The sequence below is a fragment of the Moschus berezovskii genome, chromosome X (assembly GCF_049115385.1).
Source record: "Moschus berezovskii isolate FMDL1 chromosome X, NW_MosBer_1.0, whole genome shotgun sequence".
Classification (NCBI taxonomy): Eukaryota; Metazoa; Chordata; class Mammalia; order Artiodactyla; family Moschidae; genus Moschus; species Moschus berezovskii.
This window is the reverse complement of record NC_142488.1, coordinates 73,732,520-73,759,052: the sequence shown is the minus strand read 5'-3', so window position 1 is coordinate 73,759,052 and position 26,533 is coordinate 73,732,520. Positions and strand designations below refer to the sequence as shown.

The 26,533-nt window shown below is 39.0% G+C and overlaps 1 pseudogene; it reads right to left on the bottom strand.

The window, feature by feature from the left end:
- Positions 1–2,687: 2,687 nt before the first annotated feature.
- Positions 2,688–26,002, bottom strand: LOC148773352 (uncharacterized; annotated as a pseudogene).
- Positions 26,003–26,533: the final 531 nt, after the last annotated feature.

Here is a 26,533-nt window from a genome sequence, read left to right as displayed (position 1 = left end):
ATTGAATTACAGAATTCCTCATGCTTTTTGGAAATTAACCATTTTCAGATATGTGGTTTGCAAATATTTTCTCCCATTACATGGATTGTCTGACAACAAAAGCACAGAAAACAAAAGTAAAAATGAACAAGTGAGATTACAATCACTTAAGCTTTTAAAGTTGAAATATAACCTGTTTGTAGAAAAGTGTATAAATTGGAATTATTATAGACTATATCCATTCAAGTAACTGCACACAGATCAAGAAATAGAACATTTTCACCACTCCAGACTCCTTTCTTGTGCTCACTCTCAGTCAGTTCAGTTCAGTTCAGTTCAGTCGCTCAGTCGTGTCTGACACTCCGTGACTCCATGAACAACAGCACGCCAGGCCTCCCTATCCATCACCAACTCCCGGAGTTCATTCAAACTCATGTCCACAGAGTCGGTGATGCCATCCAGCCATCTCATTCTCTGTCGTCCCCTTCTCCTCCCGCCCCCAAACTTTCCCAGCATCAGAGTCTTTTCCAGTGAGTCAACTCGTCGCATGAGGTGGCCAAAGTTTTGGAGTTTCAGCTTTAGCATCATTCCTTCCAATGAACACACAGGACTGATCTCCTTTAGGATGGACTGGTTGGATCTCCTTGCAGTCCAAAGGAATCTCAAGAGTCTTCTCCAACACCACAGTTCAAAAGCATCAATTCTTCGGTGCTCAGCTTTCTTCACAGTCCAACTCTCACATCCATACATGACCACTGAAAAAACCATAGCCTTGACTAGACGGAACTTTGTTGGCAAAGTAATGTCTCCGCTTTTTAATATGCTATCTAGGTTTGTCATAACACATGTACTCCAATGTTTATCACAGCACTGTTTATAATAGCCAGGACATAGAAGCAACCTAGATGTCCATCTGCAGATGAATGGATAAGAAAGCTGTGGTACATTTACACAATGGAGTATTACTCAACAATTAAAAAGAATACATTTGAATCAGTTCTAAGGAGGTGGATGAAACTGGAGCCTATTATATAGAGTGAAGTAAGCGAGAAAGAAAAACACCAATACAGTATACTAACGCATATATATGGAATTTAGAAAGGTGATAACGATAACCTTGTATACGAGACAGCAAAAGAGACATAGATGGATATAATAGTCTTTTGAACTCTGTTGGAGAGGGCGAGGGTGGGATAATGTGGGAGAATGGCATTGAATCTTGTATGCTATCATATGTAAAACGAATCTCCAGTCCGGGTTCGATGCGTGATACAGGATGCTTGGGGCTGGTGTACTGGGATGAACCAGAGGGATGGAATGCGGGGGAGGTGGGAGGGAGGTTCAAGATGGAGAACATATGTACACCCGGGGCAGATTCATGTCAATGTATGGCAAAACCAATACAATAATGTAAAGTAAAAAAATATATAAAGAAAAAAAATCACTGAAATATTAAAAAACAAAAAGAAAGATGATAACGATAACCCTGTATACAAGACAGCAAAAGAGACACAGATGTATAGAACAGTCTTTTGGACTTTGTGGGAGAGGGCGAAGGTGAGATGATTTGGGAGAATGACACTGAAGCGTGTATATTATCATATGTGTAATGAATCGCAAGTCCATGTTCGATGCATGATACAGGATGCTCGAGGCTGGTGTATTGGGATGAACCAGAGGGATAGGATGGAGTGGGAGGTGGGAGCGGGGTTCAAGATGGGGAACACATGTATACCCAGGGCAGCTTCATGTCAATGTATTGGAAAACCAGTACAATAATGTAAAGTAATTAGGCTTCAATTAAAATAAATAAATTAAAAAAATAAATAACTTTCCTTCCAAGGAGTAAGCGTCTTTTAATTTCATGGCTGCAACCACCTTCTGCAGTGATTTTGGAGCCCAAAAAAAATAAAGTCTGACACTTTTTCCACTGTTTCCCCATCTATTTGCCAAGAAGTGATGGGACCAGATGCCATGATCTTAGTTTTCTGAATGTTGAGTTTTAAGCCAACATTTTCACTTTCCTCTTTCACTTTCATCAAGAGGCTTTCTAGTTCCTCTTCACTTTTCGCCATAAAGGTGATGTCATCTGCATATCTGAGGTTATTGATATTTCTCCCAGGAATCTTGATTCCAGCTTGTGCTTCTTCCAGCCCAGTGTTTCTTATGATCTACTCTGCATATAAGTTAAATAACCGGGGTGACAATATACAACCTTGTCGTACTCCTTTTCCTATTTGGAACCAGTCTGTTGTTCTATGCTGCTGCTGCTGTTGTTAAGTCGCTTCAGTCGTGTCCGACTCTGTGCGATCCCAGAGACAGCAGCCCACCAGGCTCCCTCATCTCTGGGATTCTCCAGGCAAGAACACTGGAGTGGGTTGCCATTTCCTTCTCCAATGCATGAAAGTGAAAAGTGAAGGTGAAGTCGCTCAGTCATGTCTGACTCAGCGACCCCAGGGACTGCAGCCTACCAGGCTCCTCCGTCTATGGGATGTTCCAGGCAAGAGGACTGGAGTGGGGTGCCACTGCCTTCTCCGCTGTTGTTTTATAGGTGCCCCTCAAATGCAGAGTCTCAGTATTAACTGCAGAGTTTTAATCTGTTACACCTGTTACTTTCAGATCAGTTCCCTCTTCTTTGCTTATTTTGGCTTCCTCTGCAATTCTCTTCAGTGTCTAATTTCTGCCCTGACAGATGGGGGCAAATGTGGTCACTTATTTAAGCTCACTTGTTCAACTGTGTTGTGGGGATGGAGGGACACTTCAGACAAATACCGCTTACATGTGTAGGGAGTGCTCATAGTGGATGGACCACACTGGGCTTGCCACCACCCAAGGTAGCATGTATTTGCCGGGTCCACACTGCTCAGGCTCCAGGGTGCTCTGCAAGGGGACTGTCCAAATTGGGCCCTGTGTTTCGTGCACTTCCCAGGTCTAAGCTGCTCAGGTACTCAGGTGCTCTGCAAGGGCACAGACCCAGATGGGCTGTGTCTTTTGTGCCCTTACCAGGTCCAAGCATTCGGGTGACCGGGTGCTTGGTGAGTGTACTGTCACAGGTGGGCCATGCATCTTATTCACCTCCCCATTCCTGGCAGCTAGATTTCCCAGGCATGCCACAAGAGCACTTCCAAGGTATGCTGTGCATCTCCTCTTGGGAGCCGATCTCAGGCTGTGACATTCCTGGCAAATGTCAACTGTCCAAGATCCCAGGAAGACGTGTTTAGCAACTGCAAGCCTGCTCACAGTTTTGTGGAAGATGCAGTCTCTGGGTCCTAGTTTGCGGCAGCCTCCTACCTTCTGGCTCTGGCTGTCATATACCTGCCTCTCTGCCTCTGAAGAGGGAGGGCCCTATATGGGCCACCGGCTTGCTCTCCTTTGGCGTTTACTCAATCTTTTGTTCAGTGAGCAAGCCAGGGGTTACTGTGAGGTATTAGAGCATTTTGCAGAAAACGTCTTTTTCTTTTTTTTTTTTTTTGTCTCTCTGGAAATCCCAGGGTTTGGGTTGCTATCTCACATTAGCTTCCTCAGATTGTCCTCAGGGTATTCAGGTCTAGTCCTTACCCTAAGAACCAATGATGCAGCCTGGGCCTCTCTGCCCAGCCACCACTGGCTGGTGGCAGAGGTGGGCATCTGTGCCACTTCTTCATCTCCAATTTTAGTTGGGGAGAGGTGTATATTCTGTATTTGTTTGTTTTTTCCTCCCAGTTATATTGCCCTCTGAAATTCCAAAACTCCCCACAGACATGCCTGTGAGAGGGTTTCCTTCTGTTTGGAAACTTCTTCTCTTTCACAACACCCTCCCCAGGACAGGTCTCCATCCCTACATCCTTTGTCTCTGATTTTGTCTTTTATATTTTGTCCTACCTCCTTCTGAAGAAATTGAGCTGCCTTTCTCGGTGCCTGGTTTCCTCTGCCAGTGTTCAGAAGTTGTTTTGTCGAAGTTGCTCAATATTCAAATGATCTTTTGATGAATTTGTGGGAAAGAAAGTGTTCTCCCTGTCCTACTACATCGCCATCTTGGTACCTCCTCCCCACTCCAGTATTCTTGCCTGAAGAATTCCATGGACAGAGGAGTATGGTTGGATGCAGTCCATGGAGTCACAAAGAGTCAGACATGACTGAGTGACTAACATTTTCACTTTCACTGATTTACTGAAGGACATTTTGTGCATAAAGTTAGTGATAGTGGTGGGTTATAAATCATTCATTAAAATCAGAAGCTATGTATCCCTACAGACATAAGTAAATAAGTGGAAAAAATTTGATGAGGAACAGAATGCTTAAATGAAACTAATTAAATTTGTGTGTCATTTGATAGGATACAATGATAAGTACAATACATCCTGTGATATACCTGCTGAAGATGCATCACCTGATCCTAATTATGAGGAAAAATCAGAAAAATCCACATTTAACATTTAAAGAAACTCTTATAATCTTTAAAAGAATCAAAGTCTTAAAACTCAAGGAAAGAATAAGGGACTGATCCAGGTTGAAGGAGACTACAGTATCCTGGAATCTAAATGCAACATGTGTGCATGCTCAGTCATTTCAGTTGTGCCTGATCTTTGCAACCCTATGGACTTTAGCCCATCAGACTCCTCTATCCATGGGATTCTCCAGGCAAGAATACTGCAGTGGATTGCCATGCCCTTCCCCAGGGCATTTTACGAACCCAGGGATTGAAGCTGCATCTTCTGTGTCTCCTGCATTGCAGGGGAATCATTTACCTACTGAGCCACCTGGAAAGCCTCCAAATGCAACTTGTGATTCTAAATTAGATACTCTGCAATAGAGGACATTATTGAGACATTTGAAGGATCCTGTATAAGGTCCAGTAGGTCTCTGATTTTGACAGCTGTATTGTGATTAGGAGAAGGAAATGGCAACCCACTCCAGTGTTCTTGCCTGGAGAATCTCAGGGTCGGGGGAGCCTGGTGGGCTTCCTTCTACGGGGTCACACAGAGTCGGACACGACTGAAGTGACTTAGCAGCATTGTGATTAGAGGTGAATGCTTTTGTTTATAGGAAATACACACTAAATTATTCAAGGGTGATTGTGCATCTGGTCAGCAACTCAAAAACGTATTTTCTTTAATGTCCCAGAGATAAAAATGTTTTCTACTATACTAACACATTTTTTCTAATTATGTGGTTCTTTCAAAATAAAAATATAGATTTTTCTATGTCCCATCCCTTGAGATTCTCTTTTAGTATTAGGATCTAGCCTCAGAATTTATCTTTTAATCTGACTCTCCAGGAGACTTTTATGCAAACACATTTGATTGTTGTTGCAGTCGAAATTGTCTTATCAACAAGTTTGAAGGAACATATGCAATGATTTCTTTAGTATGATTAACTCATGATTGGATGCCATGACTTAAAACTTTGCTATATTTTAGAGAGAATATTATTCCAAAATTCTTGTAGTAGCAGAAGCCACCTGCTATATGTCCAGTGATGTTTAATATTATCATAATACAATAAAAACCTAAGAAGACCTTTTCATCAGTGTGAATAATTTATTTATAGCTAGTATGGCAAAAACCAATACAATAATGTAAAGTAATTAACCTCCAATTAAAATTAAAAAATTTTAAAAAGAAAAATAAATAAATAAAATAAAATAAAAAAGTTATTTTTTATAAGAAATGGAACAAGATAATTACCAGTTGCTGCCAGTGTGGCCTTTCATGACCACCTTAATCATTCACCCTGTGTCTTCAACTAGCAATCAATACAAAGAAATAGAGGAAAAAAATAGAATGGGAAAGACAAGAGATCTCTTCAAGAAAATTACAGATACCAAGGAAATATTACATGGAAAGATGGGCTCAATAAAAGACAGAAATGGAAGGGATCTAACAGAAACAGAAGATATTAGACTCACTTAGAGCCAGACATCCTGGAATGTGAAGTCAAGTGGGCCTTAGGAAGCATCATTATGAGCAAAGCTAGTGGAGGTGATGGAATTTCAGTTGAGCTATTTCAAATCCTGAAAGATGATGCTGTGAAAGTGCTGCACTCACTATACCAGCAAATTTGGAAAACTCAGCAGTGGCCACAGGACTGGAAAAGGTCAGTTTTCACTCCAATCCCAAAGAAAGGCAATGCCAAAGAATGCTCAAACTATCACACAATTGCACTCATTTCACACGCTAGTAAAGTCATGCTCAAAATTCCCCAAGCCAGGCCTCAGCAATATGTGAACCGTGAACTTCCAGATGTTCAAGCTGGTTTTAGAAAAGGGAGAGGAACCAGAGATCAAATTGCCAACATCCGCTGGATCATGAAAAAAGCAAGAGAGTTCCAGAGAAATATCTATTTCTGCTTCATTGACTATGCCAAAGCCTTTGACTGTGTGGATCACAATAAACTGTAGAAAATTCTGAAAGAGATGGGAATACCAGACCACCTGACCTGCCTCTTGAGGAACTTGTATGCAGGCCAGGTAGCAACAGTTAGAACTGGACATGGAACAACAGACAGGTTCCAAATAGGAAAAGGAGTACGTAAAGGTTGTATATTGTCACCTTGCTTATTTAACTTATATGCAGAGTACATCATGAGGAACGCTGGACTGGAAGAAGCACAAGCTGGAATCAAGATTGCTGGGAGAAATATCAATAACCTCAGATATGCAGATGACACCACCCTTATGGCAAAAAGTGAAGATGAACTAAAAAGTCTCTTGGTGGAAGTGAAAGAGGAGAGTGAAAAAGTTGGCTTAAACCTCAACATTCAGAAAACTAAGATCATGGCATCTGGTCCAATCACTTCATGGTAAATACATGGAGAAACAGTGGAAAAAGTGTCAGACTTCATTTTTTTGTGCTCCAAAATCACTGCAGGTGCTGATTTCAGCCATGAAATTAAAAGACGCTTACTCCTTGGAAGGAAAGTTATGACCAACCTAGATAGCATATTAAAAAGCAGAGACATTACTTTGCCAAACAAGGTCCGTCTAGTCAAGGCTATGGTTTTTCCAGTGGTCATGTATGGATGTGAGAGTTGGACTGTGAAGAAAGGTGATCGCTCAAGAATTGATGGTTTTGAACTGTGGTGCTGGAGAAGACTCTTGAGAGTTCCTTGGACTGCAAGGAGATCCAACCAGTCCATTCTAAAGGAGATCAATCTTGGGTGTTCATTGGAAGGACTGATGCTAAAGCTTAAACTCCAATATTTTGGCTACCTCATGCGACGAGTTGATTCACTGGAAAAGACTCTGATGCTGGGAGGGATTGGGGGTGGGAGGAGATGGGGACGACAGAGAATGAGATGGCTGGATGGCATCACAGACTCGATGGACATGAGTTTGAGTGAACTCCGGGAGTTGATGATGGACAGGGAGGCCTGGCATTCTGTGTTTCACGGGGTCGCAAAGAGTCGGACACGACTGAACGACTGAACTGAACTGAACTGATGGTTGCATAATTTGAATACAATATTGATCACCTGGAACATTAAAAGTGGTCCTCTTTCTTCTGAGAACGGCATCCTATTCAGTAATTTAGTAAAATGTTTTACTAATTTCTCACTTCTGTCTTGTATTTTTTTTGCAAAACTAGTAACTGGGAAGAATGAGCAAAGTTAATTTCCTTAAAAGACATGTTTTAGCATGCAATATTTTAAGTATCCTGTGGTGCTGTTAGTGTTGTTTTACCTGGATCCATATTATTTACATCACAACCACGTATACATTTATAGTTCTATAGTTTTGTCTCCTTGTATTTTTAAGGCATCCAGTAAATATTTACAATTTTTCCAGATATGTGTCACAGAAATAAGTATGTAGGTTTATATACTCTTGTTAGTGAATTTTCTTCACAGGTCATAACAGAAATGCACTGTATTCAGGAATCTTCTGCCAAGTCTTCTGGTTCCTTAACTTTCAGTTAATAAGCTTCTTGGGCATTAAGCTGGAGTCATCCAGATAACTTGATAACTATGATATCACTTTCATTTGCCCATCAAAATATCCAAGAAAACCTGAAGTTTGGGGGACTATGAAATATTCAATATTATTTAGAGGTTAGTAGTTATTTTGTTTGGCAACAGATAGACACTATCTCTTTACTACCATATATAGAAATATAGGCTTGATGAAGTAAGTGTTTTAATCCTCCACAATTCGTCCCTTCCAATTATATTATTCCACAGATTAATAAAGCATAACCATTCAGAATAAACTAGTAAGTAGATTCCAATCTGATTCCAAAAATTCCAATAAAAGACATCTATAATAAATGTATTTATATGTTTATTTATACATTCTTAATTAAGATTTTTCATTTACTATTTTGGATTGTAAAATTTGATACAGCTCTGTTTTGATGTTTAGTGTCTTGGTATGCTCTTTTAACTATTTAGACAGCGTTGTAACGTGTCAGTTTTTATAATTGGGTTCACCTATCTTTGAGAGCTCAATAAGTGGAAAGGATACAATATGTCTGGAAGTTCCAACATTATTCCTGAGAGTTTCAACATTACCCATGGGTATTCCAATATTACTTCCCCTGGGAAGGCCACCATTTCCCTTAGGAACTTCAAGATTAACAAGGGGGACACCACCTCTGTCCCTGGGAACTCCAGAATTATCCATGGGGATCCTAGCTTTATTCATGGAAGCCCTAACATTACCCATGGGGAATTCACACTTGCTCTTGGGAACCACAGCATTATCCGTAGAAACCCTAACATGGCCCATGGGAACCCCAACATTAGCCCTGGGGATGATGACATTATTCCTGGGAAGTCTACCATTGCCTCTGGGGAGCATAAGGCTATCTCCAGGAATTACAACTGTATCCCTTATTACAAAAGATTTCTCAAAACTTGGATTGATAGGAAGATGGTCTCCAGAAGCTGACAAGATGGACTTTTGCCAGGCCTCTTCAACTGTCACTTTCCTTTGCATTTTCTAAAACACAAAGTTAAAAGTCAGTTTTAAATGATTAAAGATTGATTTTCATTTTAAAGAAAAACTCCATGAATAGGAATGAGAAACTAATAAACCCAAATTTGATCTCAGTTCAATCATTTTAATGATTTAAAATTATGTGACAATAATATCACATTATGTAATCTTTTGTTTAGAAAAATATATTAATAAGTTCTTTTGGGTGAAAAGATGGACAGAGAAAAGTAAAAGTCTGGCTAAATAGTCCCACACAATGACCAGGAATTTGGGGTAATGGAAAATATAGTAGGGTATGGAAGGAGAGGAAGAGAGAAGTTAAGTAACATTGTGATGGGAGGTGGACTACAAAAACGTATTAGCCAATGAGAAATTATAGTGGTGGGTGGCTGAAGGGCTTTTAGGAACAAAGACATTTAATATTCAATTTTATTTCTTTGGCAGTATGAGAGTTTATTCAGTGGTAACATGAAATCAGAGAGAGTGGCAATCATAGGACGGAAGTACACAGGAATCTGCAGGAATCTTGAGGAGGGGATTGAATGTAAGACTGAGATTGAGCCAATTATAAAATGAAATTATCTAAGCTGACTTTGGATTATACTTGGATTTCAATTGCTGATAAAGAACCTCTTGGAGCCCTAAATATGTGTAGAAAAAGAAATAAATTACCTAATAGCCAGATTATGATTTCCAGACAAACTCTGGGCTAGATTCCAGATACTGGAACTACCTTTGATAGTTTGGTGGGGCTACTTCTATGAAAGGTTTCTGACTGATGACACCATTTTCAGGAAATTATGGGGTAGGCTACTAACGTGAGTTAAATTAAAGATTCCTAATACTATATGCTATCCATAGTAGCATTGATGTGCATGTTTAAATAGCTGTTAATGATAAAAACAAAAATGCTACCTTATAGTTAATAGCAAAGATCAACCTAAGATTTTACATAAAATACAATAAAGCACACTAATAAATACATTTAAATATTTCATTTAATATTATTTTTAAGCAGGAAGAAGCTATACTATTAATCATTCATTTGTCAATATTTTCTGGAGACTAAGGTGCACATATGCAGGAAGAAGTGGAGAGATTCTCCTCCCCCTTCTTCTTTTTCTTCTTCCTTTTTAAACAATAGGATGAGATCCATTATCTCCTTCATTTTCTAATCTAATCCTCTGTTATTTAGTTCCTGGGTGATGAGTGTGCTAAGTGGTAAAATATTCTATTCTATTGGTTAAAAACTATGATGCAATGTCATTTTCTCAAGATTACTCATTTAACTAGAAGTTATTTTTGGTAAAGACTATTCAAAATCTCTTGGACTTCCTTGGTGGTTCAGTGAATAAAAATCTGCCTGCCAATGCAAGGGACATGGATTTCATCCCTGGTCTCGGAAGGCTCTTCCACATGCTGTGGAGCAGTTAAACCTAGCCACCACAACTGGGTCCATTCACTAGACACCCTGAGCCACTCGTGCTGCAACTACTGAAGCCCATGTGCCTTGAGTCTGCTGCATGCCACAACAAGAGAAGCCACTGCAATGAGAAGCCTTGCACACTGCAACTAGAGAGTAACACTGCTCTCTGCAACAAGAGAAAGCCCTTGCACAGCAATGAAGACCCACAACAACCAAAAATAAAATAAATAAATTTTATTATATCAAAAAACTCGTATTTTCTGGGGTGTAAGATGAGATGGTTCAACCATTATAAAAATTTCTGAAGTTATAACCAGTCTATATTTAAGAGTTTATTTTCATGTGGTTGATACTGGGATCTGATTGAATTTATATAACTTAAAGTCAAGCTATAACCACCAAATATTTTTCTTAGAATAAGCTAATGTTTTATTGAAACAGATTTCCAGGTGGTGAGTTTGAAAGTTCACTGATGAAATTCTCCTTCTCTGATATCGTATACTAATGCATATATATGGAATCTTGAAAAATGTTACCAAAGAATTAATTTTCAGGGCAGCAATGGAGAACCAGACATAGAGAACAGACTTATGGATATGGGGAGAGGAGAGGGTGAGATGTATGGAGAAAGTAGCATGGAAATTTATATTACCATATGTAAAATAGCCAATATGAATTTGCTGTGTGACTCAGGAAACTCAAACAGGTTCTCTGTATCAACCTAGAGGGGTGGGATGGGAAGGGAGATGGGAGGAAGGTTCAATAGCGAGAGGATGTATGCATACCTATGACTGATTCATGCTGAAGTTTGACTGAAAGCAACAAAATTCTGTAAAGCAATTATCCTTCAATTGAAAATAAGTCTCCTTGTCTGGAAACTTATTATGTGATTTATAAAAGCAGTCATAGCGAGTTTGAAAATCTTACCACTTATAAGCAAATTGTGGTTACCTGGAAAGAGGAAGCATGTCTCTTCTGGGTTTAGTGTTAACTCAGGTCCATTTACTTTTTGGCTCCTGCCATCATTATATCGTGGCAAGATGTGACTGTGCTGCCTCTGGAGCTTAGGGCATTGGGGAAGCAGTGGGGAAAAGTCCTTGCTAAACATGGAGATGGTGACCCCTGAGGGAGGTGGTTGCGTGATTTTCCTCCTCTTTTGGCAGCTGCAGGTAGTCAGTCTCTCTCTCTTCTCTAGGAGTAGTTTGGAGTATGTGGAGTCCTTCACTGTTCAGTGGTGCCTCTAAAAGCTCTTCCCAGGAACCCCGGAAAATGGGTCTTTCTCTAAAAGGATACATGTTTCTTGCTACTTCCAGGTCATCACTTCCTGGGGGTTGTGCATTTTCTGGAGATTTCAGCAACAGATTTCTTGGGGTCCTTGGATGACTGTTTTCTGAGGATGGTGAACACTTATTTATTAAAGCCTCCAGGTGTATAAGCTCAGTGAATTTCAAAGTTGGAATTTCTACATCACCTAGCTCTTCATTTCCAGACACACCAGCAACAAGTATTGTGCCTTTCTACCTTTTCTCTGGACTGGAAATTCTTGTAACTTCTAAGAGTTGAGATTCTGCCACCCTTGGAGATTTAACTGATATTTTCTCTAGGTGAAGAAGCCATGAAAATTTTGGTCTTATAAAGGCAGTACTTTCTCTAACTCTCTAGTTAGTGGCAACAGGGTGGGGGGCGGCAGATGTGTGGTCACCATTACCACCTGATTTATAATCCCTAAGTCCCACTGATACCTTCTCCGGTGTGTTGATGGGAGACTATGGTTGATTTCTGTTGTTTTTTTGTCTCTGGTCTCTTCCTGAACTTTTGGATCAATAGGATGAAGATAGACAAACTTATCAGAAACAACATGAGCACCTCTGTATTGGAAGGTTGGACTTGCAGAAACAATCTGAAAGGAAATTCAAGTTCAAAACATTACATAATACAATTTAAAAAACGATGTTGTCAGGGAGTGTTTATAAGGAGGATTCCTACGTGCTGTTTCTCACAAGTCCTTTGTTTCTTTTCAAGTTAAGTAAGCAAGCTTCTCCCAGGAACCGGGGTCATTGTGTGAGACAGGCTTGGATCTCCTCTAGTAAACATTCTCTTTAGGACAAAACTGCTTAGTCTCTTCCCCCTTTTCCTTGAGATATGGATTGTCTCCTGACCTTGTGACCATTATTAACCCCTGGTTCCCTTGGTAACGGTTGCTGTACGTTTGGTTTTCTGATCTTTATCATTGTTGAAAGAAATTTCTTGTACCACAGCCTTTATATACTCACAGAGAAATCATTAAAGTACCTTTGGTCCATCGGAGCTTGGGTCCCCGTGTCTTTCTTTCTTTCTCTCTCTCTCTCCTCCGCTGATTCCTTAGAGCGTAGAGACCCGTCTTGCCCACTCTCCTGCCTGGGCTTCTGTCTTGAGAAGGCACCCCGTGCCTTCACTCCCCCTCGAGAGGGCGCCCAGTGCCTTCGTGGGAGACGCAAGTCCTGTGCCAAGGACTTTATTGGTTTTCTGCTTAAATTAGGGAGAATCAGCCTCTTTCTTTCTTTCACTCTTACCGTTGTCTCCGGATCACCAGGTCTCCAGTCCAAAAGACCCCAACATCATGTGATTAAATCATTAATTTTGAAAATCAGACTATGAACTTTTTTGCTATCTTGAAATATAATGCATTGCATTACATTAAGGCTTGTCTTGTTTTTGACACATAGTATCCTAGATCTGTAAGACTAGTATATTCCAAAATAGACACTATAAATATACTCAGAGTACTTAAAATCCATTGAGAAAAATAAGGACTCCCCAAATAATTTTTTTTTTCTTTAAGGGATAATGTTATTCTAATCTAGTGTTTCCCAGTGTTTCCTAGAACTTTAGTCTCATCAATGGCTCCAACACACACACACAATATTCCATGGGTAATAATAATTTATAAAATAGTGTATATTCTGTCTTACAACTTAATAATATATAGGAGTCTACTAAGGCTTTGAGAAGTCCTTCTATTGATATGTATATAACTTACTGTATTAACCATGCCTTACATTTTCTGTATTCTGATACTTTGATACCTGGGGCCTTGCTGACTTTGGAGGGACTGCCCCTTACAGGCTTAGCCAAATCCTAGAAAGCATATACCACTTACCCATGAACGAGCCTTTCGTATACAAAACAATTTACAGCCCATACCTAACTATCTCTTTTATCAGGCTCTTGCACTCTAGGCCATTATCAGCCTACTTTAATCACCCCTGGACCAGATACCAGATAGCAAGGGACAGCTCTTAGGTCCCAGAGCCTGCTAAATTTATACAAATTAGCCAATCCTAAATCTGCAAACCCTGGCTTGACTATTTATTACTGAAGAAATCTCAATGAAGGCTCTTGTTCAGCTTCCCCATTTCCCTCTGCGTTCTGACCCATCCTCATGCTTCCTTGTGTGGACCCTCACGACAAGGATGCTCTATCCTCTTGGAATCTGTAAGTATAACAAGCTATCTTTTCAATGGCAATCATCTCCTGATCTGTTGGCCTTATTATACCTAAATAATAAAACCTGTACTAAAACATTTTGCACAGTGGTCAGGTTGGTTTAGCCTCAGACTGGAATGGTATATCATTAGACTGTTCTTGACTTACTGACTGGTTCTATCAGACTGCTTGGGATAGTGTCTCTGCTTGTTGACATATTCTTGTGCTATGGCTCTGATTACTGTTCCAATTATTGGGAGTTGCCATGAGTTCTCAGCCTAAATTTTGGAATTCAAAAGCTGACTCAACCTCAGGTTCTGGTCTGAGCTTAGTCAATTCCTTAGATACCTGGACAGCACTTGTGAAGGGATTCCTTGGCTAAGCTTATGGAAGGCTCCTCTGAAGAAAGTGAGATATGACTTCCCTTCAAGTATTATGGGATGGACCTGATTAGTTGATCAGGCAAAAAAGACAAGTGGTAGAGGAAACTGGGTTGCTATTTTCCTATATATTTCAGCCTGATATATTGAGTGGAAGGAAAATACTATTCAGAGGTACTTGTGTGTTGTAAGGAACACACAGAGTCAGTGTAATGACGTTCACCTTAGGGACCATGGCAAGGCAACCCCCAAAAATGTGTAATTCTGGACATAAACTTTTGTGTTGCTGCATACCTTGCTGCTGTAGCAATTTGTCCCCTGACCCAATAGGGCACAAGAATATTTGTAAATGAAAAAGGAGAAGGTGAAGGGACACTTTATCCCTCAGTTCAATTCAGTTCAGTCACTCAGTCGTGTCCAACTCTTTGCGACCCCATGGACTGCAGCACGCCAGGCTTCCCTGTCCATCACCAACTCCCGGAGCATACTCAAACTCATGTCTATCACGTCGGTGATGCCATCCAACCCTCTCATCCTCTGTTGTTCCCTTCTCCTCTGGCCTTCAATCTTTCCCAGCATCAGAGTCTTTTCCAATGAGTCAGTTCTTCACATCAGGTGGCCAAAGTATTGGAGTTTCAGCTTCAGCATCAGTCCTTCCAATGAATATTCAGGACTGATTTTCTTTAGGATGGACTGGTTGGATCTCCTTGTAGTCCAGGGGACTCTCAAGAGTCTTCTCCAACACCACAGTTCAAAAGCATCAATTCTTCAGTGCTCAGCTTTCTTTATGGTCCAACTCTCACATCCATACATGACTACTAGAAAAACCATAGCTTTGACTAGGCAGATCTTTGTTGGAAAAGTAATTTCTCTGTTTTTTAATATGCTGTCTAGGTTGGTCAGAGATTTTCTTCCAAGGAGCAAGCATTGTGATTTTGGAGTCCCGCAAAATAAAGTCTCTCACTCTTCCCATTATTTCCCCATTTATTTGCCATGAAGTGATGGGACCAGATGCCATGATCTTAGTTTTCTGAATGTTGAGTTTTAAGCCAACTTTTTCACCTTCGTCTTTCACTTTCATCAAGAGGCTCTTTAGTTCTTTTTCGCTTTCTGCCATAAGGGTGGTGTCATCTGCATATCTGAAGTTATTGATATTTCTCCCTGCAATCTTGATTCCAGCTTGTGCTTCATCCAGGCTTTATCCTTGCCCCACCTAAAACCCCCAAGTAGGTCATGCAACTGATTCAGTATATAAAATGCCTATTGAGTACTGCTGCTCACTAGCACACCTAGGGCCTTATGCTCAAAATCTAGAGACACAAAGTTACTGATAAGGCCACTGTTACTCTCATGAAATTGGATCCAAGCACCTCAAAGGTCAATTAGGACACCTTAGAAAGGGAGGCGCCTATCTATCAACAGGGCAACTCAGGGATACCAGAAGTTTATCTGATAAAAAACACTTTAAAGATAAAAGTTGGGAGACAGTTGGAAGACAAAAATAAAGACAGAAGAAAAGAAAGAAATTTCATCCACCTAGATATATAAGCTATTTGAAAAGATTTTGTTAAAAAAAACAATAAGAAGGGACCGATATTTCAAGCAATATTTCACCGATAACTTTGTGATAGGTCTCTGGATTCAAATCCCAATCCTTGGGAAATGAACTGGGAAAATGAAACAAGAAATGGCTTCCTAGAGGAGGCCACCAGGCCCCTTCCTTCTCCCCCATTTTCCTGTAACCACCTAGAAAGTCCACACTATGAGTTAATAGTCAAAGACAGAAACAGAAACTAGAAACTGCAGCTGTTAGCAACTAGAAGCCCGATTTAAAGAAACACAAAACAAAACAAACAAACAAACAAACAAAAACAAACCCAACTACATATAGGCAGAGAAAATAAAAGGTAAAAAATAATATAGAACTATATTTTAATATATATAATGTATTTTAACATTTATATATTAAATTACATATATGCGTATCTATCTACCCACCTATTTAGTTAGGTAGGATTATATGACGGCTCATAATTTGATCCAGTTGGAAACCCAGAATTTACTAAAATTATTTGTATAAAAAATTTAAAAACTTATGCCGAAATATATGCTTACACAGAAGTGAAATGAATGGCAGCAATGATACAGGGAATGGGAGGCTGGAATAAGGATTATTTTGTTATTAAAAGGTACTCATACTACCTGTAAAGTGGTATAGTGTTATTTGAAATTGGAAGTGTATTAGTTGTGAATATATTGCAAACTCTAGGGCAATCACTAAAAAAAAAAAAAAAAAACTAAGAAAAGAAAAATCATATAAAATGCTCCAATAAAACCACAAAAGGCAGAAAAATAGATAAAGAATAATGGCAACCACTAGAGAACCGTGACAAACAGTGGATATTAATCCAACTATAATAATAGTCACTTTGAACCTCAATGGTCTAAATTCACCAATTAATAGACAGAGATTGTTAAAGTGGATCAAAAAGCAAGACTTACGTATATATTGTCTATAAAAAACTCACTTTAAAAATACATATAGATTAAAAGTAAATGGTTCAAGGAAAAAAATGCTATGCTAATAGTGACTAAAAGAAAGCAGGAGTAGCTATGTTAATTTCAGACAGAACAGACTTCTAAGCAAGGAAAATTATCAGGGAGAAAGAATGGCATTATATAATTACAAAAAGGTCAATTCTCTAAGAAGGCAATTGTCCTTAGCATGTATACACCTACCAACAAAACATCAAATTGCATGAGGCAAAAACTAATAGAAGTGCAAGAAGAAATAGATGTATACACTATCATAGTTGGAGATTTCAACACCTCTCAACTAAAAATGGGCAGATATAGTAGGTAGATAATAAGTAAGGACATCATTGTACTGAACACCATCAATCAACTGGATATAATGGACATATATACACTACTTCATTCAACAGCAGAATACACATTCTCAAGCTCACATGGGCATTCACCTAGATAGACAACATTCTGGGCCATAAGACACACTTCAGCACACGTAATAGGAATCGTACAATGTCTGCTCCTCTCATACCACAATGGCATTCAAGAAAATCATTCAATGTCTTCTCTCAGGCCACAAGGGAACTAAACTAGAAATCAATAATAGAAAGATACTTGGAAAATCCAAAGATGTGGAAACTAAACAACACAATTCTAAATAACATGACTTATTTAGAAGAAATCTCAAGAGAATATTTTAAAAATTGAACCAAATAAAAATGAAAATTCACCCTGTCAAAAGCAGTGACTAGAGGGAAATTTATAGCATCAAATACGTATATTACAAAAGAAGAAAGATCTTAAAGCAATCGTCTTACCTTCCAACTTAGAAAACTAGAAAAAGAAAAACAAATTAAATTCAAAGTAAGCAGAGGAAAAGATATTAATATAAGTAGGGCAAAAGTCAATGAAGAAAAGAAATCAATAAATAAAATAAAACCAAAATATAATATTGTAAAATAATTAGCCTCCAATAAAAATAAAAAGAAAATAAAGAAAAAAAGAAAAAGGACACGTGTTACTAATATCAGAAATAAAAGCAGGGATATCACTACAGATCCTATGGACATTAGTAGGATAATAAAGTAATACTATGAACAATTCTGTGCCCACAAATTTGACGACCTAAATGAAACGTCATTCCGTGAAGGATTCAATTTGTCAAACCACACACAAAAAGAAACAGGCAATCTGAAGAGACCTATATCTATTAATGAAACTGAATTAATAATGAATAACCTTCCAAAACTGAAAGCACTAGGCCCCAGGTGGTTCACTGATGAATTATATCAAACATTAAAGGAAAAAGTCATGTCAACACTTTACAATCTCTTTCAGAGAACAGAGGCAGAGGGAATTCTATAAGGTCAGCATCACCTTAATGCCAAAATGAGACAAATAAATTATAAGAAAAAAAAACTACAGACAAAGATTTATCAAGAACATAGATATAAAAATTCTTAACAAAATATTAGCAAACCAAATCCAACAATGTTTAAAAATAATTATATGCCACAACCAAGTGGGACTTATACCAAGTATAAAAGGCTGGTTCAACAGTCGAAAATCAGTTAGTATACTCCAATAAAAATTAATTTTAAAAAGAAAGCCAATTAATATAATTGATTACATAAAAATCAGGCTAAAAAAGAAAAAACACATGATTATATCTATGAAAACTAATAACTAAAAACTAATCAACTAAAGGGAGAAATATCAATAACCTCAGATATGCAGATGACACTACCCTTATGGCAGAAAGTGAAGAGGAACTCAAAAGCCTCTTGATGAAAGTGAAAGAGGAGAGTGAAAAGGTTGGCTTGAAGCTCAACATTCAGAAAACAAAGATCATGGCATCTGGTCCCATCACTTCATGGGAAATAGATGGTAAAACAGTGGAAACAGTGTCAGACTTTATTTTTTTGGGCTCCAAAATCACTGCAGATGCTGATTGCAGCCATGAAATTAAAAGACGCTTGCTCCTTGGAAGGAAAGTTATGACCAACCTGGATAGTATATTAAAAAGCAGAGACATTACTTTGCCAACCAAGTTCCGTCTAGTCAAGGCTATGGTTTTTCCCGTGGTCATGTATGGATGTGAGAGTTGGACTGTGAAGAAGGCTGATCGCCGAAGAATCGATGCTTTTGAACTGTGGTGTTGGAGAAGACTCTTGAGAGTCCCTTATACTGCAAGGAGATCCAACCAGTCCATTCTAAAGGAGATCAATCCTGGATGTTCATTGGAGGGACTGATGCTAAAGCTGAAACTGCAATACTTTGGCCACCTCATGCGACGAGTTGACTCACTGGAAAAGACTCTGATGCTGGGAAAGGTTGGGGGCGGGAGGAGAAGGGGACGACCGAGAATGAGATGGCTGGATGGCATCACCGACTCTGTGGACATGAGTTTGAGTGTACTCCGGGAGTTGGTGATGGACAGGGAAGCCTGGCGTGCTGTGGTTCATGGGGTCGCGGAGAGTCGGACACGACTGAGCGACTGAACTGAACTGAATCAACTAAAATTGTAGTCAGGAAGGCCTGTAGAGGGAATTCTCATCCCTTATCATTTGACATTAGTTACCTCAGACAGGAAGATATTAATTAGAGACCCCAACAGAAAGAAGTGTCAATTACAGACCCCAACTGGTAGAAATATACCTTACACTCTCAAACAGGAAGCACAACTACTTTGCTACTCCTGAAGGAGGAAGGAAGGTTTCTTTCATGCCCAGCAATAAGCTCAGCCAATGGAAATAATGGAGGTCAGCCAGTGAAGAGCCCTAGTGAATCACTTGAATTCTCACTTTTCTCCAATAAATTTTCAATTTTCTCTTGATGACTTCCTTGTCCCACACTCCTTTCTGTAAAAATTTTCTACACTGTACAACCCCTTTGAGTATGTCTCTGCTTGCTAGATGAGATGCTGCCTGATTCATGAGTTAATACAGTCATATGGATGTTCAAATTATTCAGTTTATTTATTTATTTTTTTACGAGATGGGTGGTAGAAATGATATTTGAAGCAAATTTGGGTTGTTATGTTATTTTTAATTCTGCTTTGCATACTTGTTTTTAAGTTCTGTACTTGTTGTTTGTCAAATCTTTGTGTAAACGACATGCTTAATACGGTGATGTTATCTCAGTACTTTGAGATGATCTCCAACGATGCCTACTTGACTAAATATAGACTTGCAATAAGGATATCCGAAAGTTCTCCCTATCACCCTTCCTTGTTACTCACATGTGGCCTCAAGCCATTTCGTACATGTACTCCTTTTCCTCCCACGGGAGACATGACACCCAGGAAAGGTCCTTCCTGGCACTGAGTGTTGAAATCTACTGAATTTGGTAAACCTGACTCATAATCAGTGATGCTTTCTGAGAAAGATCTTGACCAAAAGAGGTGAAACTGTGAAGATTATAAAAAGGGAACAAACTAAAATTGGAACTAGGAAAGCATGTAGAGGGAGTTCTTACACCCTGCCACTCAATATCAATTACCCCAAATAGGAAGAAACATTAATTACAGACCCCAATCTGAAGAGACAAACACATTCCCAAACAGGAGGTGCAACTTTACTCCAACAGGAGGAAGATTTTCTTTCTCATTAGCTGCGGGCCTAGTCACTGAAAGAGCTGAAGCTCAGAGAATGAGAAGACGTTAGCATAGGAACTCTTATTTTTCTCCAAAAAACTTTTATTTTTCTCTTGTTGACAACTTTCTTGTCCCACCCTTCTTTCTATAAAAGCCTTGAATTTTGTACAGCTCTGCAAAATATTTCTCTGCTTGCTATGGGAGACACTGCCCAATTTACGAATCATTTAATAATGCCAATTAGATCTTCAGATTTAGTTGAATTTATTAGCATGTCAATATGCATAAAAAGCACTTGACAAAATGCAATGTACTTTCATCATAAAAACTCTCAGTAGCCTTGAAAACCAACAACTTGCAGTCACAGTGACAACCAGGGGCTTGACAGCTACTGAAGGAGGCAGAATGGGATTGGAGCTCCTCAGCCTTCTTTATGGTCCAACTCTCACATCCATACATGACTACTGGAAAAACAATAGCTTTGACTAGATGGACCTTCGTCAGTAAAGCAATGTCTCTGCTTTTTAATATGCTGTCTAGGTTGGTCAAATCTTTTCTTCCAAGAAGCAAACATCTTTTAATTTCATGGCTGCAGTCACCATCAGGCTTCCCTTGTGGCTCAGCTGGGAAAGAATCTGGTGATTTTGGAGCCCAAGAAAATAAAGTCTCTCACTGTTTCCATTGTTTCCCCATCTATCTGCTACGAAGTGATGGGACTGGAAGCCATGATCTTAGTTTTCTGAATGTTGAGTTTTAAGCCAGCTTTTTCACCCCCCTCTTTCACTTTCATCAAGAGGCTCTTTAGTTTCTCTTCAATTTCTGCCATAAAGGTGGTGTCATCTGTATATCTGAGGTTATTGACATTTCTCCCTGCAATCTTGATTTCAGCTTGAGCTTTATCCAGTCCAGCATTTCACATGATGTACTCTGCATATAAGTTAAATAAGCAAGGTGACAATATACAGTCTTGATGTACTCCTTTCCCAATTTGGTACCAGTCTGTTGTTCCATGTCCAGTTCTAATTGTTGCTCCTTGACCTGCATACAGATTTGTCAGGAGGCAGGTAAGGTGGTCTGGTATTCCCATCTCTTGAAGAATTTTCCAGTTTGTTGTGACCCACACAGTTAAAGTCTTTAGCATGGTCAATGAAGCAGAATATATATTTTTCTGGAATTCTCTTGCTTTTTTGATCACCCAATGGATGTTGGCAATTTGATGTCTAGCCTTTTCTAAATCCAGCTTGAACATCTGGAAGTTCTCAGTTCATGTACTGTTGAAGCTTAGCTTGGAGAATTTTGAGCATTACTTTGCTGAGTGTGAAATGAGTGAAATTTTGCAGTATTTTGAACATTCTTTGGCACTGCCTTTCTTTGATATTGGAATGAAAACTGATCTTTTGGAGTCCTGTGGTTGATGAGTTTCCCAAATTTGCTGGCATATTGAGTGCAGCACTTTCACAGCATCATCTTTTATTATTTGAAACAGCTCATCTGGAATTCCATCACCTCCACTAGCTTTATTCCAGTGTATGGTTACATACCATTTTGTTAATCCATATATTAGTTGATAGAAATTTGGGTTGTTTCTACTCTTTGGATCTTTGCACTAACACTGCTATGAGCATTCACATATGAATATACATTTTAATTTCACATACATTTTAATTTCACTTGGGCATGTACCTCAGCATAGAATTACTAGGTCATATTGTTTTTTGGGCTCCAAAATATCTGCAGATGCTGATTGCAGCCATGAAATTAAAAGACACTTACTCCTTGGAAGGAAAGTTATGACCAGCCTAGATAGCATATTAAAAAGCAGAGACATTACTTTGCCAACCAAGGTCCGTCTAGTCAAGGCTATGGTTTTTCCCGTGGTCATGTATGGATGTGAGAGTTGGACTGTGAAGAAAGCTGATTGCCAAAGAATTGATGCTTTTGAACTGTGGTGCTGGAGAAGACTCTTGAGAGTCCCTTGGACTGCAAGGAGATCCAACCAGTCCATTCTAGAGGAGATCTATCCTGGCTGTTCATTGGAAGGACTTATGCTAGGGCTGAGACTCGAATACTTTGGCCACCTCATGCGATGTGTTGACTCACTGGAAAAGACTCTGATGCTGGGAGCGATTGGGGTTAGGAGGAGACGGGGACGACGGAGAATTAGGTGGCTGGATGGCATCACCGACTCGATGGACATGAGTTTGAGTGTACTCTGGGAGTTGGTGATGGACAGGGAGGCCTGGCGTGCTGTGGTTCATGGGGTCGCAAAGAGTCGGACACGACTGAGCGACTGAACTGAACTGAATTGAACTGATTGTAATTCTATGTTTAAACATTCAGAAAACCGTCAAACTCTTTCCTTAAGTGTCTATACCATTTTCCATCCCTGAGAAGTCTTTTAAAATTGTGTTTAACTTTGAGTTTTATAAACATAGTTTAATATGCAACATTTCAAATATAACCACTTACTAATATTTGATTGGAACATTCTGTGGGAAAGTACTGTAATCAAATGTAGAATAGTCTCCTCTTATTCTTATCCCAAATAGAACAAAAATAAAGGACTATTGAACAGATAGACATTTTTTCTTCTAGAAAGATCTAATAGTAAAAGGTTAAAATTTTAGAAATTATATTTGTGAGGCTTTAATCTCATCTTCCAGTTGATAATGCAGCATGACATAATAGCCTGAAGTTTGCATTGTGATGCTGTTGCTTTAGTCAGTCTCTTTGGTTCTTCTTATATAGGGTATTGTATCATGAAAGCTAGAGGAAAAAATATGGAAAATGGTAACATTTAGTGTCAAATGCAAACAAAATTTAGTGGCTGTTTTAATTTCACTATTTTTTTCTAAACTATGTATTTTATGCCCTTTAAAAATATGAAGGGGATAAATAAAATCCTACCTGAAGCTGTAATTGAGATTCTAAGATGATTTTTTGAATAAGAATTATATGAATTAATATATTATATGAATAAGAATTTTATTTCTTGTAGATACATTTATTAAGCCCATTTATGCTAATGCCACCATTTCAATGTTCAAACAAAGAAAAATCTGCATGTGTTAAAATCCACCTAACCTACCAGTTTTCATCATGCTATCTAGTGCAGCAAAATTAAGGGGAAGGTAAGTGATTGTCCTTTTTCATTCGTTATTTTTCTCTATGGAGTCTTCAATTCTATTTTCTGCAAATGGTATGTATATTTTCACACTAAGGTGTTTCAATAAGGAACTGCTTATGACATAAACACACTTTTAAACAATTGAAAATTTGAGTGTTCCTCAATTGACCATGGCTGACCAACACTGAATCAGTACTTACAGTGGTTGAATCGTGGCAAGTATTACACCGAATCACAGGAAAATTTCTTGTCAGGTCCAAAATACAGTTAGCATAAATGAAAGTACCTGTACTTCTATATTCTATAAGAAAAAACTCTGAGTTTGAAGAGTCTATCCAAGGATAACTTGCAGATTGCTATTTTTATAATAGTTTAAAATATGTGCTATAGCTGAATAGAGAGATGACAAATAAAAAGACAAACACTTTTAACTAATCTTTTCCTTCTAGTGCACAGCAGTATACTCAGTGATGTCAGTGGTTGTTATTTTTCACTAGTCTGGAAATTTTGCTTATGTGGTCAGTGCTACTGCTATATCTAGGGTTTCAGTAAATAACTTGCATTCTGAGGCATCCACTCAACTACCAATCTTAAAATAACCGAAACTGAGGTCGACAATGGAAATAGTGCTCAGTGTTGTATGCAGTTTGCACTTTGCCATTCCTTATTATCGTGCATGTGTATGTTGTGTGTTGGCTGCCCAAGTCACCCAGTGGTAAATAATTTGTCTGCCAATGCAGGAGACACAGGTTTGATCCCTGGGTCATAAAGATCCTCTGGAGGAAGAAATGGCAACCCATCCCAATATTCTTGCCTGGAGAATCCTATGGACAGAGAAGCCTGAGAGGCCACAGTCAATGGGGTCACAAAGACTTGGACATGACTGAGCATGCGTGATTGCTGTGTGTTGGTGGAATATTTCAGTAAATAATTAGCTGTACAGAATGGCTCTAAGTTATTTTGGTATTTATTTATTTATTCATTGTCCATTGTTGTTCAGTTGCTATGTCCAACGTTTTGTGACTCCATGGACTGCATCACGCCAGGCTTCCCTGTCCTTCACTATCTCCCAGCGTTTGCTCAAACTCATGTCCATTGAGTTGGTAATGCCATCCAACCATCTCATGTTCTGTCAGCCCCTTCTCCTTCTGCCCTCATTCTTTCCCAGCATCAGGATATTTTCCAAGAGATGGCTATTTGCAACAGGTGTCCAAAATATTGGAGCTACAACTTCAGTAACAGTCTTTCCAATGAATATTCAAGGTTACTCTCCTTTAGGATTGACTGGTTTGATCTCTTTGCAGTACAAGGGACTCTCAAGAGTCTTCTCCAGCATCATAGATCAAAAGCATCAGTTTTTCTGTGCTCAGTCTTCTTTACGGTCCGACTCTCATATCCATACATGACTACTGGAAAAACCATAGCTTTGACTATATGGTCCTTTGTTGGCAAAGTGATATCTCTGCTTTTTAATATGCTTTCTAGGTTTGTCATAGCTTTTCTTTCAAGGAACAAATGTCTTTAATGTCATGGTTGCAGTCATCATCAGCAGTGATTTTGGAAACCAAGAAAATAAAAGCTGCCACTGTTTCTACTTTTTCTCCATCTCTTTGCCATGAAGTGATGGGGTCAGATGCCATGATCTTAGCTTTTTGAATGTTGAGTTTTAAGCCAGCTTTTTCACTCTCCTCTTTCACTTTCATCAAGAAGCTCTTTAGTTCCTCTTTGCTTTCTGCCATTAGGATGGTATCATCTGCATAAGTGAGGTTATTGATATTTCTTCAAGAAATCTTGATTCCAGCTTGTGTTTCTTCCACCCCAGAATTTTTCACTATGTACATGTGAGTTAAATAAACAGGGTGACGATATATAGCGTTGACATACTCCTTTCCCAATTTTGAACCAGTCTGTTTTTCCATGTCCAGTTCTAACTGTTTTTTCTTGACCTGCATATGGGTTTCTCAAGAGACAGGTAAAGTGGTCTATTATTCCCATCTCTTTAAGAATTTTCCAGTTTGTCATGATCCACACAGTCAAAGGCTTTAGTGTAGTCAATGAAGCAGAGGCAGATGTTTTTCTGGAATTCCCTTGCTTTTCCCTTGGTCCAACGAATGTTGGCAATTTGATCTCTTGTTTCTCTGCTTTCTAAATACAACTTGTACGTCTGGAAGTTCTTGCTTATGAACTACTGAAGCCTAGCATGAAGGATTTTGAGCATTATCTTGCTAGCATGTGAAATGAATGTAGTTGTTCTATTGTTTGGATATTCTTTCCTATTGTCTTTCTTTGTGATTGGAATGAAAACTGACCTTTTCCAGTTTTGTGTCCACGGCTGAATTTTCCAAATTTGCTGACACTTTAACAGTATCATCTTTTAGGATTTTAAATAGCTTACTTAGAATTCCATACTTTAACTCTGCAATAAAGTTGCATCTATCTTTTTATTAGTACATATTGAAATTTTGTATCCCATTTATAATTGCTTTTTGATGAATATATATAGTGAAAGAGCAAAGTAGCCAAGAAGGCATGGTCTTCTCTCACCTCATGCACTCTCACCTCACGGCCTCTCATTCTTGCCCCACATTTCGTAAATAATGATTATATAACAGCTGAAATCACTTATAGCACTGCACATGTATGTCACAAGGCATTCACTTGGTCATGGGTTGTATGTGGATATGATGTGTTATGTTATGTATACTGCTATGGCTGCTGTGCCAGTCAGAAGAGAATAAATGCATCTGCAGTTCCTACAGTTCCATGAATTTTCTTCCAGCCTCTTAGCTCACATCTTGCCTACCCACGGGTTCAGGGAACAGTGCACACAGTGAGATATAGTGAGACAATTGGCACTATGAGCAGGATCAGCAATACAGTTGGCATAGTCAGCAGGATACCGAGCAGGAAGAGGAGCCTGAGGCTCCACAGAAGAATAGTTGACAGGATACCCAGCAGTTAGAAAAGCCTGAGGCTCCACTAGATGTGGTACTGTGCAACTGTGATCCTCTCAGCATGGGCTCTGGTGGAAGGCTGGGAAGCAGTGGACAGTTCACCAGATAGCATTGAAAAGGTGTTACAGGAGATGAGTTCCTGTTTGCCAAACAAGATGGCACAG